Source organism: Paramisgurnus dabryanus, chromosome 14, assembly GCF_030506205.2.
Source record: "Paramisgurnus dabryanus chromosome 14, PD_genome_1.1, whole genome shotgun sequence".
NCBI classification, from domain to species: domain Eukaryota; kingdom Metazoa; phylum Chordata; class Actinopteri; order Cypriniformes; family Cobitidae; genus Paramisgurnus; species Paramisgurnus dabryanus.
In genome coordinates this window covers 29,468,195-29,481,737 of record NC_133350.1, presented here as the reverse complement: position 1 = coordinate 29,481,737, position 13,543 = coordinate 29,468,195, and the positions used below count along the sequence as shown (strand labels likewise).

Here is a 13,543-nt window from a genome sequence, read left to right as displayed (position 1 = left end):
CGGGATTGCTGCAGCCAGTCAGGTGGGTGAAAATTTCTCCCTCTCTCTCTCTCTCTCTCTCTCTCTCTCTCTCTCTCTCTCTCGCTCGCTCGCACACACACACACACACACACACACGAATCGTTGTTTTTTACAGGTGTGTCTTCAGTGGCTAAGCTCTTTCACCCATGGAGGTCTGCAGTGCGCTTAGACAGCTTCCATTTCATGAGACGCTTTAACTGCGGCCTCACTACAGAACACCACCCTCTCTATGGCACCTTTTGTGCCAAGCTTTCCTCCTGCGTTTTTGAATGGGACCAGGAGGATGTGCAACGCCTGAAGGAGGCCAAGAGAGCAGAGTGGAAGAGCAGCCACAGCGGACATACTCCCACTGAAGAACAGCTCATGGCCACTATCAGCCCAGGGGAATTAAAGAGACACTGCAGGAGGAGAACGCGTGGAGTGGAGGAGATGCGGAGCATGATTTCAGGGCTGCTGGAATCAGTATGGGAGCTGACAGACACCACAGGGCTGCGTCTGGTGAGCCATGACAGCATGCGCCACGTGTGGAAAGTGCAGCAGAAGCACCTGGAGTAGAGCTGTAATCGGGCCTTAAAAGTTAGGCCCGAAATGTCCGGAGCCCGACAGAATGCAGCCCGAACCCGAACGTACATTTAGATTGACAGCTTTTTAAAAGCCCGAACCCGTTTACAGCCCGACATTATTTAAATGTGTGCACACACACAGCTTTTGTCAAGAATGAGAAATTTACACAGGTTTTAACATTATTTATTCATGACTAATAATCTACACGCCACTTGGAAGTTGAAACAAAGAAATAAGTAATCTGTAACATTGTAACATCTCATTCTAAATAGGCTTATGCAATACACTATAAATATGCCAATAAAATTATTATTTCTTAACGAATTAAATTAAGATAATACATTCTGAATTAAGATGGGTATTTGGCAATAACGAAATTAAGAGGCAGGCTCCGCGGGATTTGCGTCGGCACTTCTCTCCATTACTGCCAACATTAGTCTATCCTCTGTCTAAATTATGTAAGACTCGATTCATATTTAGTTATACATTGAAAAACCTACTCACCAAGATTAGGCTACATGTTTTTGATGAGGAAAATCATTAAATCCATTGTAAATGAATTCAGCGCGATCCTGCGCTACTGATTTGAACTTGACCGCTCATTTACCTCACAAAGCCGGAGCGGAAGCCCGAGCCCGCCCCGAGCCCGTGTAAAATGTTAGAAATGAAGCCCGAACCCGCCCGAGCCCGTCGGGTCCCGACGGGTCCCGTCGGGTTCGGGCAAAGATCTTCAGCTCTAACCTGGAGTGCCTCCAAGACCCTGCAGGTGTTGCACTGTACACAAAGGTGGGGACACTCCAAAAGGGCGGCAAAGAGCTGGACATCCTTAGGTGTGGTAGGGGGTCCTCCTCCCTGGAGAGTTTTCACCGACATCAGTGTGCTTTTATTCCAGGTACATTTGCATCAAGACATACTGTATTGTATATCTTTTTTAATTGTTATTTTCTGTTATGACAGAGAATGTGTTGTAATTATTCAAAATAACACAATTACCACTGCCGGGTATTCATATGTATTACCTTTACAATAATGGTTCACTGAACAGAGTATTTTGTTTCTTAGGCTGTAGGTGCAATGCTGTACATATGCAAATGTACATGCTCGAGGGGGCATCAAGATGGAACATGGGTCGGGCTAAGGAGGCAGTAGATGTGGAGGGGGCCTCGTCCCTAAGAAGCTTTGATGTTCGCTTGATTTCCCACCTTAACAACTTAAGCCAGCGCGTCCATGGTTGTGATCTGGTGCCAGAGATCACCCCACCCGGGAAACCTACTGGTAAGAGAGATCTTAGAGCAACACTGGTTTACCAGAGTATTACATCCTCTCCTCCTCTTTTTCTTAAGCACCCCCCTACTCAGAGGACATGCATTTCTTGGCTGTGAAAAACATGCTATTTATGTAGGATAAGGATGTGCGTACACTACTGTTCAAAAGTTTAGGCTCACTTGACTAAAATGTTATGATCTTCAAAATCATTTAATCTGAAGGGGTATGGTTAAATGCTTGAAATTACTTTTACTTTACTGATTAATTTCTGTTACTAGAAAAGTAACATTTTATTTTAGAATGATGATGTCACCGGGTGACGATCTGTGAGGGCGGAACCAAAAGTGTGGAAGATGGGTTCCGCCCGGACAACTATCTCGAGACACCGGGATTTCCGGGGTTTCCCCGAAACATTAAATCAAGCCGAATTACGCACAGGTGAGGGCAATTGATACAGCGATTCCTGATAGGTCCATCAGGGGATTAAGCAGAGTACAAAAAGGCCTTTGAGGGAATCAGAGGGGTGCTTGTTGGTGTACTTTGTGCACGCTGCGTTGCCGCTGTGTGAGCTGCCGTATTGATCTACGTCGAACCCTTGGGGAGAAAAAGAGGCAAACGGTGACTAGGCGAAGAGGTTTGGACACGGATATAGTTGTGAATGTGATGATCCAGAAACCAACGAGTGCAGTTGAATCTCAGATTTTGAGTACAAACAACGAGTGAGTAACCGCTGGTGTATGTGTATGCTGCATTGATATATAAGGCTGCCATCGTGTATTCTGAGTGTGTTAAAGGTACTGGGCCCCACCGTGAAGGGAAGCGTGGGTGAGCCACGTAACAACCGGAAGTACAACCAGGTTGTGAGATTCAACAACGAGTGAGTAACCGCTGGTGTATATGTATGCTGCACTGATCTAAGGCTGCCATTGTGTATTCTGAGTGTGTTAAAGGTACTGGGCCCCACTGTGAAGGGAAGCGTGGGTGAGCCACGTAACAACCGGAAGTACAACCAGGTTGTGAGATTCAACAACGAGTGAGTAGATCTATCGGCCCCCCTGTGTGTTAGTATTAATCATTCTAGTTTTGGAGCAGACAGTGGCGAAGCCCAACGCTACGTGCAAGTGAGTAGCAAATTAAGTGTATCGTACGGAGTTCAGGTCACGGTATTCTCTTTGGGATTTATTCCACAGAAACCTTTGGTGTGTGCGGAGCCTCATCGAGAGTTCGCCCCAATTCGTGGCCCCAAGTGTTCAAGCAAGGAGGGAGAGCCAGGGAAGCGTTCGGCTCCGCCACATTTGACCCATTTGTCCCCACGACACCCCGAAGGCATAAACAGACGGGTGGAGGTATACGGTACATGAACACTGCCGCAAGGGCCCACTGTCTGCAGGACACGAGACGTTCGTACCTTTTGAGTAACCTATTTGTGTGATGTATTAACCTACCTGTACTTACAGCAACGCCCCTGCCGGAAACTGAACAGCGGAGGGAGAGAGAAACGCTGACCTTTGTCCTAGTGCACCGCCTCGAAGCGAACGGGATAGTCCAGCCCCGTGAGTAACTTACCTGTGTGATACATCAGTTCTGTCTGTGCTTAAAGCAACGCCCCAGCCGGAAACCGAACGGCGAAGAGGGAGAGGGAAACACTTACCTTTGTCCTAGTGCACCGCCTCGAAGCGAACGGGATAGTCCAGCCCCGTGAGTAGCTTACCTGTGTGACGAAATAACCCTGTCTGTGCTTAAAGCCACGTCCTGTAGAGGAAAAGGACGGAGAAGAAAGGGAGGAATACTTACCTTCATCCTAGTGTACCGCCTCGAGGGGAACGAGACGGCCGAGCCTCGTGAGTAACTTGTCCGTGTGACGTGTCTAACTGTCTGTGTTTACAGCAACGCCTGGGGGAAGAAACGATCTGTGGAGAAAGAGTGAAATACTTACCTTTGCCCCCGTACACCGTCCCGAGGAGAGCGAGGGGCCCCAACCGGAAGAAACCTAAGGGCGTAGGAGATACGGGTGAAAAAGCCGGCAAGTTGAAGTCCCGTGGGGAATACTTAGTTCACTTACAGTGTTTTACTTGTTTGCCTCCAGGAAGAAGCGGAGGGCGCCACGGATTGTAGGACCAAGTCAGAAAGGAGCCTCTGTCCCCATCTCCTGGTCCAAACCGCCCCTGGAGACACGAAGAGAGTCATTAGTTTTAACTGCCCTTTCCCCTTCCCCTTTCCTCTTTTTAACTATTTATATAAAGTGATACTTTTAACCGTTGTATACTCGTCTGTCTGGTCATTGGAGTGGTCTTGGGTACCTCCTCGAGGTGGAAGTTAGAGAGGGGCGTGGCCTTTTAGTTACCTTTGGGTCCGCCCCCGGCCGTGACAGATTTTGGCGTAGTCGGCAGGGCCCCACCTCGAGTTGAGCGACCAAGGCCCTCCAATGGCCGACGACGAGTTGCCCGAAGCCCCACCCCGTGTTGCGCCCGAGAGGCCTGAAGCCCCACCCCATGTGGTGCCTGAGAGACCCGAAGATCCACCCCGTGCCATGCCCATATTTCTGGGGAACCCTTGGGTGCAGAAGTATGGCGGAGCTGAATCCGAGGTCCGCCTGGCTGAGTGGAGGGCCCAAATCGAGTATATGGCCGGCCTTCAAGGGCTGAGCGCCATTCAGCAACAACAGTTTGTGTTGAACTCACTAGAAGGAGAAGCCCGGTGTGAAGTACAAGCTGCCCCCGAAGCCGTTCGAGCCACCGCCCAGTCCATATTTAAATTCCTCGCCGACCAGTACGGTGACACCAACCCTGTGGCCGTCCTACGGGCTCAGTTCTTCAGCTGCAAACAGGGCCCCCACCAGCCTATCCGAGCTTTCGCCCTGAAACTTCGGAAGCAGTATACCCGCCTGCAGAAACGTCGAGACCATGGGTTGGGAGACGAAGAGACCCTACTGAGGGATCAGTTCCTGTTGGGGCTAAGAGAGGGCCCCGTACGCCAGAATTTGAGGGGACAATTCCGACGTGACCCAGAGCTTACATTCGAAGATCTGAAAAAGGAGGCAATGGCCCTAGAGGGCGACCAAGCTGAGCTGAAAGAGGCCCCCGTATGTGCAGCAGTGAGCGGTCCGGTGATGGCGTCCCCGGAAGTAGCAGACTGGAAACAGGCCCTGAAGGCGGAGCTTCTGAAAGATGTACGAGACCAGATGGCTGAGTTGACGAAGACCCTGGTAGGTGAGCTGCGTCTCGGGCCGGGAAGGAGAGCGGAGGGATCTGTCCCCCGAGAGCGGGGATACTCCGAACGAGGCAGAGAAACGGCGAGGCGGCCCTACCAGGTCAACCGGCCCAGGTTCGAGTGGGACGAGCAGGGGAGGCCAATTTGCAACCGATGCGGAGTCGCAGGCCATGTGAGTCGACAGTGCGGTCCGCGGAGAACCTCTGAGGGGGGTTTTTAGGACGACCGGCCACAGTGGGTCATGTGGTCGGAGCCCCCCAAAGTGACCCCCCTAGAAGAATAGAATTCAGAGATAAGATGGTCGGGCTTAGCCCAACGGTGGAAGTGCATGTATGCGGCACTGTAGTGCGATGCCTCGTCGACACCGGTTCCCAGGTCACCCTATTCTCTCTAAAAAAAAAGCACATGCATCAGGAGGACCATGGAGAGCACCCAGGAAGCCGAGTGGCTCTGCTCCTGGACAGCAGGCGGCAGAGAGGTGCTTGATCACAATTTGCTATTATTTTTGGTTCAATACAAATCATTAAGAGACAGCACGAGTCACTGTGAAAAGTATTTTTTGAGTGTAAATTATTTTATTGCAATCCCTATTGACATTGTAACTTAGTTCTTCATCACTTTACATCCTTGTTCACAGTCCAGAAAATATCATCCTTCTCTCCCACAGACTATACATGATTCACGGCCAAGCAGCCGAGGACCCCGGAATACATAGGGTCAGTGACTGTGTTTGCCTCAGACTTGCAAAAGAGTTTGAGCAGTCATGCAACAGGCCAAAGGACGCAAAGGGGAAAACCATGCCCATCCCTCAGTCCATTGTCAGCGTCTACAGCCACATCAAACAGCTGCTGGAGGACAGCATGGTTGTCCTGAACCAGACAAACCTGAGTCTGGTGCCGGTTAACAACACCACAGTATCTTCATGGTATGTGTTATTTCATTTACCTTTCCCATACAGTCAAGACAGTATATGAAGATAAATCCCTTTTTTTAACATTTTTGTCAAAACATGTTTATTATTATGTTATCATGTTATTATTTTGTTTTATGGTGCTACTTAGCTGTATTTTTTAAGTTATGAAGGTTTAAATGAAAACAAACCAACTGCAGTTGAATTGATATTAATTGGAATGCACAACCAAAAAAGGAGATTTCTGAAAAATAAAAAAAATGGAGTTATCTCGTTTTGCAACGAGATTTTACATGAAGAAAAACCATCCACCTGCATGCTTGTTAGAAAATATGTAATAACCTTAGAGAGGGAGGATAGGCTTTTATACATGTATAAAATAATGAATGTATGTCTTGTAGGCTGCTTAGGAGGGATAAGAGGAAGGACAGGAACATGCAGCTGCAAGGCACTGCACTTCCCAAACAGCTCTACCTGGCCAAGGAGCCTCTTCCTGCAGTGAACACACTTCCAGCTGCCCCTGTGCAACATGCACATGAACCTATGACATTTGAGGAGCCTGAAAACCATGAGGGGGAAGCTTTCCCCCGCCAGCGCACACTAGCGGTAAGCAAGCCTGTGTTCTCTCCACCATCTCCACCTCCCCAGTTCCCTCCACAATTTGGGCCAGCGCCTCCATTCCAGCAAACTCCTCAGTTGCAGCATGCGCCTCCATTTCCACATGCTTCTCCATTTCTGCATGCTCCTCCATATCCCCATGCACCTCCCTATACACATGCACCTCCATATCCCCATTCACCTCCATATCCCCATTCACCTCCATATCCCCATGCTCCTCCATATCCGCATGCTCCTCCATATCCGCATGCTCCTCCATTTCCGCATGCTCCTCCATATCCACAAGCTTCTCCATTGCAGCAAGCTCCTACAGAGTGCCTTCCATCCCAGCCAAGGCAACGTGCCTGGAGGCTGAAGAAAGCTGCCCAGGAGGATGAGGAGCTAGTGTCAAGGGGGGAACCGCCACGGAAGAGGCTAACAAAAGAAAAGTATCACTACACCTGCAAGTTGTGTGGCCAGGAAAAAAATAAAACAACTGGACACACCCAGCTGAAGGGGCGGTGGTACTGTCCAGCCTCAGGACTGACCCTGGATGACTGGAAGGAGAGTGTTTAGTTTCTGTCACCATTACATGTCTTTCTCTATGTTGTTTGTCTGTTATAATAAAGTTTAATCATTTTATTGGAGCCAAGAACAGCCTTCACGTTTTTATTTCATTTCCTCTTAATACCAGCACAGTGAGTGTACTCCGTTGAATGTAATTGTTAAAACTAAAGCCAGATTTACTTGCAGAATCAATTTACATTTATTCACAAAACCCAACACTCTATCCTCAATTTGGAATATGTTTTATTCACTTGTGCTGCACAAATGTAGTCTCTCAAATAAATGAGTTTACCAAAAAAAGGAGGGGGAAACATGATGGGGGAATTATTAACATTTACAGTTATACACTGTTAATACTGTTGTAGCTTTAAATGTAGCATGTGACATTTTGAGTTAATTATTTGAATATTAATTAGTTGACATCACAAAATATGTTTATTTACAAGAGAATTTGCTTTAAATGCATTAATGTGCATAATTGCATAATCACAGGGTTATTACTATGGTGATTTATATGCAGAGGCAGACATTACTTCAGTACTTTGAGTAAATTTCCCAAGGATCTGTGCTTTATCAGAGTGTTTGTCTTGGGAAAAAATATACTTTACTAAAAAATGTTCACTACGTTCTAAAGCATAGAATCATACTGTGTATTCCTTTTATATTGCATATTAAACTTGATTTAATACCTAATTACATAAAAAATTGTGTACTTTTACTTTCTTGAGTAAAAGTACAAAAATACTTTTTACTTAAGTAAAAGAATACTAGATGTTTAATGTACTTAAATATTAAATATAAACCAAAAACGTGAAATTATGAAATGTAGTGGACTAAAAATTATGATAATATGCTTTGGAATGTATTTTTTCCAAAGAAAAACACTAATAAAATACGAATACTTGAAAATTTACTTTTATGTAGAAAGTAAAAATACTAATGTAGTGTCCGCCTCTGTTTATATGGAAAAGAGTTAAAAAAATGACTACGTTACCCACAATGCATTGCATGTGTACTTCCGGAATGCACTACGAGACTAAAGAACAACCGAAAATGCAAGCGACATTGCCATACCATAGGTTCGAATCCCGCAAAAGACATGAAAATTAAAGTGATGATAAACCTTGCAATAAGTATAGAACTGTGTGTAAACAATGTTGAAAAAATATAGTGTACTCTTTTCTCCTTTTCTTTTTCTCTCTTTCCCCCCTCTTTCCTCTCTCTTTTCTTCTTCCCCCCCAAGGGCAGTCCCTTTTGCCCCATTTTTGGCCGAGTGGTTAAGGCGATGGACTGCTAATCCATTGTGCTCTGCACGCGTGGGTTCGAATCCCATCCTCGTCGTCCGTCCTTGTGACGTTGAACTGTCTTTAAGACGCAACATTGCCGAAGGTTAAGTTTTTTCCCACACCTCTAGGAGTGGTCTGCTACCCAGTAGAGAAAGCAACGTGTTTTCTTTGCATCAGTTTTGAAGTGCTTACAATCCAGAGTCTCTGAGGGACACTTGAGTGTTTTCAGACTTTAAAGTCCATGCTATGTGCCAACTGTCTAGAAAGTGGTAAAGACTGGGTTGAGCGGATTTACCTTTGTTGATGTTTGCTGTAAGAGGAACAGAACAGGAATCATAACAACTGAAAAACCTTAGCGGAATGGTTGAAAACATACGTTGTCTCTAGCACAATTTTTATAGGTCAGTGCTAGAGCGTTTAAACGCAGATAGGGAGGTCTAACCGTTCACTTGGACATTATCAAGACAGCTTTAACTGTGGTGAAGCATAACACATGATGATTTTTCAATTCTTCAGTCACGTGTTTCCTCAGAGGGGGTATAGCTCAGTGGTAGAGCATTTGACTGCAGATCAAAGGGTCCCCGGTTCAAATCCGGGTGCCCCCTTGGCTGTAAGCCTGTGTGTCCGTAGGCTCTTGCGATAGTTTGCCGCGTTAATATTCGGACTCAAAGTTCATCATGGATCCTTTTAACGTAGGGTTAGGCAAACGTCGGTCCTGGAGTGCAGCAGCCCTGCAGAGTTCAGCTCCAGCTCCAATCAGGCCCACATGAACAGGCTAATCAAGGTCTAAAGGTCACCTGAGAACCACAGGTGGATGACGTTTATTTAGGGTTGGAAATAAAATCTGCAGGATTGCGGCACTTCAGGACCGGCGTTGCCTACCCCTGTTCTAACGCTAAAGATGAGAATACACCGTGCCATTTCAGCACAGTCATGGCTAAATGCCAACGTACACTGAACGAGTAAATCCCATACGACGTGAAGCCAAAGCTCACGAATTGTGTGCTCACACAATACCAGGGGTCTCTGACCCTGCTCCTGGTGAGCTTCCGCCCTGCAGATTTAGCTCCAACCCCAATGAAACTTAGCTGAAGCAGCTTATCAAGGTGTTAAGGGTTGCTTGATCATTACAGACTGGTGTGTTGGAGGTGGGTTGAAACTGAAGTCTGCAGGACAGTAGCCGACCAGCAGCAGGTTTGGAGATACCTGCGTTATTCGGTCAGATCGCACAGCTGCGACTTGACTGCTCACACTTCACCTCTGAAACAAATCGGAGAGATAACCGAACTAAGAAGTGTGTGGCTGTTTGCCGGTTTCAGAAGAAGCATCCATGCATTTCTGGGAAATGCACCGCCTTTCTCATACAGTTTGTGCGGTCCCTTCAAACGAGTGCAAAATATGTGACAAAATCTGTTGATACAACCAAGTTTCACATCATGTAGGTTTCTGTAGTGTAGTGGTTATCACGTTCGCCTAACACGCGAAAGGTCCTCGGTTCAAAACCGGGCAGAAACAGCACGTCCTTTTGATACGCTGCGAGTTAAATGCCTTTCTTGAGACACGTTACTCTTTGTGTCTTGAAGCACTTTTAAAGTTACACACAGTTCCGCCCGTCACATTCGCTTCACGCATGAAAGGTGGCCAGTTCTCAAGTGGACGAAAAGCATTGCCCCTTTGGAAAGTGTTGCACAGAGAGAAAATGTGTGGCCAAATCTATCAAAATAAACAAAGAATCCAAAGGAACAGGTTTCTGTGGTGATGTGGTTATCACAAAAAGTCCTCGGTTCGACTGAAATAAACACTTTGTTAGAGATATGACAGGGTTGTGGTCATGTTGATTTAACTACCTCAACAGTTACATCAGTTTGATGCACGTTATTGTAAACCTGATCGTCGGTTAGTGTTAGTTGAACGTACGGCAGGTAAGTGTACTGAGGTTTAGTCAACATTACGCAGCCAGTTGGCTGTGTAGATAAGCCAATGAAAACCTCTTGTTCCCTTTACATAAAGTCTTGAATGTCTCCTTTGCTTTTTGCCTGTTTCATGTTGAAATCCGTTGAAAACTATTTTGAAAAAGAACCCCAATCAAACCCCAGGTCAGTCCTTGAAATTATTTCTAAACATGTCTAAGGCGATGGATTGCTCATGCACAGTTCTCTTCAGGCGTTTCCCTTCTGTCAGGCCAAAATGAACGCTTTCTAAAAGATAACATTTAATTACACAAACAACGGAAACAATTTGATGCACGCTAGTACGTACTTGCTGGTAATTTAGGAATCGCAAAATGCCCAACAGCAGGGGTTACGGGAAAGTTTCACAGGATGAGGTGGCCGAGTGGTTAAGGCGATGGACTGCTAATCCATTGTGCTCTGCACGCGTGGGTTCGAATCCCATCCTCCTCGTTTGTCCTTGTGACGTTGAACTGTCTTTAAGACGCAACATTGCCGAAGGTTAAGTTGTTTCCCACACCTCTAGGAGTGGTCTGCTACCCAGTAGAGAAAGCAACGTGTTTTCTTTGCATCAGTTTTGAAGTGCTTACAATCCAGAGTCTCTGAGGGACACTTGAGTGTTTTCAGACTTTAAAGTCCATGCTATGTGCCAACTGTCTAGAAAGTGGTAAAGACTGGGTTGAGCGGATTTACCTTTGTTGATGTTTGCTGTAAGAGGAACAGAACAGGAATCATAACAACTGAAAAACCTTAGCGGAATGGTTGAAAACATACGTTGTCTCTAGCACAATTTTTATAGGTCAGTGCTAGAGCGTTTAAACGCAGATAGGGAGGTCTAACCGTTCACTTGGACATTATCAAGACAGCTTTAACTGTGGTGAAGCATAACACATGATGATTTTTCAATTCTTCAGTCACGTGTTTTCTCAGAGGGGGTATAGCTCAGTGGTAGAGCATTTGACTGCAGATCAAGGGGTCACCGGTTCAAATCCGGGTGCCCCATTGGCTGTAAGCCTGTGTGTCCGTAGGCTCTTGCGGTAGTTTGCCGCGTTAATATTCGGACTCAAAGTTCATCATGGATCCTTTTAACGTAGGGTTAGGCAAACGTCGGTCCTGGAGTGCAGCAGCCCTGCAGAGTTCTGCAGCAGCCCTGCAGAGTTCAGCTCCAGCTCCAATCAGGCCCACATGAACAGGCTAATCAAGGTCTAAAGGTCACCTGAGAACCACAGGTGGATGACATTTATTTAGGGTTGGAAATAAAATCTGCAGGATTGCGGCACTTCAGGACCGGCGTTGCCTACCCCTGTTCTAACGCTAAAGATGAGAATACACCGTGCCATTTCAGCACAGTCATGGCTAAATGCCAACGTACACTGAACGAGTAAATCCCATACGACGTGAAGCCAAAGCTCACGAATTGTGTGCTCACACAATACCAGGGGTCTCTGACCCTGCTCCTGGTGAGCTTCCGCCCTGCAGATTTAGCTCCAACCCCAATGAAACTTAGCTGAAGCAGCTTATCAAGGTGTTAAGGGTTGCTTGATCATTACAGACTGGTGTGTTGGAGGTGGGTTGAAACTGAAGTCTGCAGGACAGTAGCCGACCAGCAGCAGGTTTGGAGATACCTGCGTTATTCGGTTATTCGGTATATAGACTAGAAAACTATGTTGGTATCAGTGGTCAGGCGCTAGCCTGGTTTAGGTCATATCTAACCAATCGCTATCACTTTGTTTATGTAAATGAGGAAGAGTCATATCACTCCCTGGTTAAATACGGTGTACCGCAGGGATCAGTTTTAGGTCCTATCCTGTTCTCGTTATACATGTTACCCCTAGGAGACATTATCAGGAAACACAACATAAGTTTTCACTGCTATGCGGATGATACCCAGCTTTACATCTCCTCGCATCCCAGCGAAACACACACGTTTTCTAAGCTAAAAGACTGCATTAGCGATGTTAGTGACTGGATGGCACATAACTTTCTTAAGCTCAACTCCAATAAGACAGAGGTACTTATTATTGAACCAAATCGCTACAAACATAATATGTCAGATTACAAATTGCACATAGATGGCTGTACTGTGGTGCCATCTTCCACGGTTAGGAACTTAGGTGTGATGTTCGACAGCAACTTATCCTTTGATAGTCACATCGCCAACGTCTGCCGCACAGCATTCTTCCATCTTAGAAATATCTCAAAAATACGCCATATACTGTCTACATCTGACGCAGAGAAGCTTATTCATGCTTTTATGACCTCTAGAATAGACTATTGTAACTCGCTACTCGGGGGATGCCATTCAAATCAGGTCAACAAGCTTCAGCTAGTTCAAAACGCTTCTGCAAGGGTACTTACTCGCCCTAAGAAGTATGACCACATAAGCCCAATTCTGGCATCTTTACACTGGCTACCAGTTAAATATCGCATCCAATTTAAAATATCATTAATCACCTACAAAGCTTTAAATGGCTTAGCACCCTCATATCTTAGAAAATTACTATCAGAATACAATCCATCACGCACACTACGGTCACAAAATTCTGGCCTATTGATTATCCCTAGACTATCAAAAGTGTCTAAAAGTGGAAGATCCTTTTCCTACTTAGCCCCTAAGCTCTGGAATGATTTACCGACCGATGTCCGAGAATCAGACACAGTCGATCATTTTAAATCTAGACTTAAAACTTTTCTCTTCAACAAAGCATTCGCATAATTTGTCTAGTAAAGGTTCTTAACTCGCAATAGTTATTTTCAGGACCGGCGTTGCCTACCCCTGTTCTAACGCTAAAGATGAGAATACACCGTGCCTTTTCAGCACAGTCATGGCTAAATGCCAACGTACACTGAACGAGTAAATCCCATACGACGTGAAGCCAAAGCTCACGAATTGTGTGCTCACACAATACCAGGGGTCTCTGACCCTGCTCCTGGTGAGCTTCCGCCCTGCAGATTTAGCTCCAACCCCAATGAAACTTAGCTGAAGCAGCTTATCAAGGTGTTAAGGGTTGCTTGATCATTACAGACTGGTGTGTTGGAGGTGGGTTGAAACTGAAGTCTGCAGGACAGTAGCCGACCAGCAGCAGGTTTGGAGATACCTGCGTTATTCGGTCAGATCGCACAGCTGCGACTTGACTGCTCACACTTCACCTCTGAAACAAATCGGAGAGATA

At 46.1% G+C, this 13,543-nt stretch overlaps 4 non-coding genes across 4 annotated transcripts; all 4 read left to right on the top strand.

The window, feature by feature from the left end:
* Positions 1–8,954: 8,954 nt before the first annotated feature.
* trnac-gca (transfer RNA cysteine (anticodon GCA)) lies at positions 8,955–9,026 on the top strand. Its single transcript has one exon. It is a non-coding gene; the product is annotated as a tRNA-Cys (tRNA).
* Positions 9,027–9,863: 837 nt separating this feature from the next.
* On the top strand, positions 9,864–9,936 carry trnav-aac (transfer RNA valine (anticodon AAC)). The gene has a single exon. It is a non-coding gene; the product is annotated as a tRNA-Val (tRNA).
* Positions 9,937–10,741: 805 nt separating this feature from the next.
* Positions 10,742–10,823, top strand: trnas-gcu (transfer RNA serine (anticodon GCU)). The gene has a single exon. It is a non-coding gene; the product is annotated as a tRNA-Ser (tRNA).
* Positions 10,824–11,301: 478 nt separating this feature from the next.
* trnac-gca (transfer RNA cysteine (anticodon GCA)) lies at positions 11,302–11,373 on the top strand. Its single transcript has one exon. It is a non-coding gene; the product is annotated as a tRNA-Cys (tRNA).
* Positions 11,374–13,543: the final 2,170 nt, after the last annotated feature.